Raw genomic sequence first — 3,168 nt, 5'->3', positions numbered from 1 at the left:
CTATATACAGGAGGAGATGACACACAGATATATACTATATACAGGGGTGATGACACACAGGTATATACTATATACAGGAGGAGATGACACACAGGTATATACTATATATAGGAGGAGATGACATACAGGTATATACTATATATAGGAGGAGATGACATACAGGTATATACTATATATAGGAGGAGATGACATACAGGTATATACTATATATAGGAGGAGATGACATACAGGTATATACTATATACAGGAGGAGATGACACACAGGTATATACTATATACAGGAGCAGATTACCTACAGGTATATACTATATACAGGAGGAGATGACATATAGGTATATGCTATATATAGAAGATGACATACAGGTATATACTATATACAGGAGGAGATGACACACAGATATATACTATATACAGGGGAGATGACACACAGGTATATACTATATACAGGAGGAGATGACATACAGGTATATACTATATATAGAAGGAGATGACATACAGGTATATACTCTATATAGGAGGAGATGACATACAGGTATATACTATATATAGGAGGAGATGACATACAGGTATATACTATATATAGGAGGAGATGACATACAGGTATATACTATATACAGGGGAGATGACACACAGCAGGTATATACTATATACAGGGGAGATGACATACAGGTATATACTATATACAGGAGATGACATACAGGTGTATACTATATATAAGGGAGATGACAAACATGTATATACTGAGGTGAAAATGAGAGGTGTGAGGTGAAAATGAAAAGGTGTGAGTGCAAAATGAGAGGAGTGAGGGAAAATAGTGTAGTGATCGGAAAATGACAGATGTGAGGTCGAAATGACAAGTGTTAGGCGGGAATGAGAGGAGTGTGGGAGAAAATGAGAGGTGTGAGGGAGAAAATGAGAGATGTGAGGGGAAAAATTAAAGATGTGATTGGGAAAATGAGAGGCGTAATGGGAAAATAAGAGAAGTGACGTGCTATAACTAACCACAGATATTTACTATGCCCAGGCAACGCCGGGCTCTTCAGCTAGTATATATATATATATATATATATATATATATATACACACTCAAAGAATAAAGGGAACACTAAAATCCCACATCATAGATATCACTGAATTAAATATTCCAGTTGCAAATCTTTATTCATTACATAGTGGAATGTGTTGAGAAGAATAAAACATAGAAATGATCAATGCAAATCAAAATATCCCATGGAGGTCTGAATTTGAAATGATACTCAAAATCAAAGTGGAAAATCAAATTACAGGCTGAGCCAACTTCAGTGGAAATGCCTCAAGACAAGGAAATGATGCTCAGTAGTGTGTGTGGCCACCAAGTGCCTGTATGACCTCTCTACAACACCTGGGCATGCTCCTGATGAGGCGGCGGATGGTCTCCTGAGGGATCTCCTCCCAGACCTGGACAAAAGCATTCGCCAACTCCTGGACAGTCTGTGGTGCAACGTGACGTTGGATGGTGCGAGACATGATGTCCCAGATGTGTTTAATCGGATTCAGGTTTGGGGAAAAGGTGGGCCAGTCCATAGGTTCAATGCCTTCATCTTGCAGGAACTGCTGACACACTCCAGCCACATGAGGTCTGGCATTGTCCTGCATTAGGAGGAACCCAGGGCCAACCGCACCAGCATATGGTCTCACAAGGGGTCTGAGGATCTCATCTCAGTACCTAATGGCAGTCAGGCTACCTCTGGGGAGCACCTGGAGGGCTGTGCGACCCTCCAAAGAAATGCCTCCCCACACCATTACTGACCCACTGCCAAACCGGTCATGCAAGGATGTTGCAGGCGGCAGATCACTCCACGGCATCTCCAGACTATGTCACATGTGCTCAGTGTGAACCTGCTTTCATCTGTGAAGAGCACAGGGCACCAGTGGTGAATTTGCCAATCCTGGTGTTCTGTGGCAAATGCCAACTGTCCTGCAGGGTGTTGGGCTGTGAGCACAACCCCCATCTGTGGACGGCTGGCACTCAGACCATCCTCATGGAGTCGGCTTTTAACTGCAGACACATGCACATTTGTGGCCTGCTGGAGGTCATTTTGCAGGGCTCTGGCAGTGTTCCTCCTTGCACAAAGGCTGAGGTAGCTGTCCTGCTGCTGTGTTGTTGCCCTAATATGGCCCCCTCCACGTCTCCTGGTGTACTGGCCTTTCTCCTGGTAGCGCCTGCAGCCTCTGGACACTACGCTGACAGATACAGCAAACCTTCTTGCCACAGCTCGCATTGATGTGCCATCCTGGATGAGCTGCACTACCTGAGCCACTTGTGTGGGTTGTAGAGGTCATCTCATGCTACCACCAGTGTGAAAGCACAACCAACATTCAAAAGTGACCAAAACATCAGCCAGAAAGCATTGGTACTGAGATGTGGTCTGTGGTCCCCATCTGCAGAACCGCTCCTTTATTGAGTGTGTCTTGATAATTGCCAATAATTTCCATCTGTTGTCTATTCCATTTCCACAACAGCATGTGAGATTGATTGTCAAACAGTGTTGCTTCCTAAGTGGATAGTTTGATTTCACAGAAGTTTGATTTACTTGGAGTTATATTCTGTTGTTTAAGTGTTCGCTTTATTTTTTGGAGCAGTGTATATTTACAATTTTTTTTTTTTTAACTTTGTCCCACTATGGGACTTTCCTTTTTTGCAGGCTGATAGCCTGTATAGCATGGGGATGCAGGAGCATCCCTATGCTATGGAAACTGTCAGCACCAAAGAACGATCAAACATCCCAAATATTATACAAGTACAAAAGTTTATTGAACACAACCAGGTACAGGGAGAGAAGGGAAAGATAAAATATGCGTGTGCACAAAACCGGGTGCACTAGCAGAGATAATCTATACGAATATATCCATTATACCTGCAATGTGTATAATAGTGCAATAACTATGCAACAAGACAGCATTTACTATCGCATATGGCCAGTGAGGTTGCACAGACCTACCCAACTAAGGGTAATATAATGAGTGCAATGGATTGTAGGATCTCTGAGTGCCAGTGCACCCACCCCGATGCACGTTTCAGCCAAAAAGCTTTTGTCAAGGGGCAGTGTGTGGAGGGGAAGTGAAGGAATTAAAAGGAGACCAATCACGTCTCAGTGTCCACCATTATAAAACCATTGTGTTTTTATT

This window comes from Ranitomeya imitator, chromosome 3 (genome assembly GCF_032444005.1).
Source record: "Ranitomeya imitator isolate aRanImi1 chromosome 3, aRanImi1.pri, whole genome shotgun sequence".
Lineage (NCBI taxonomy): Eukaryota > Metazoa > Chordata > Amphibia > Anura > Dendrobatidae > Ranitomeya > Ranitomeya imitator.
This window is presented reverse-complemented; position numbering follows the sequence as displayed.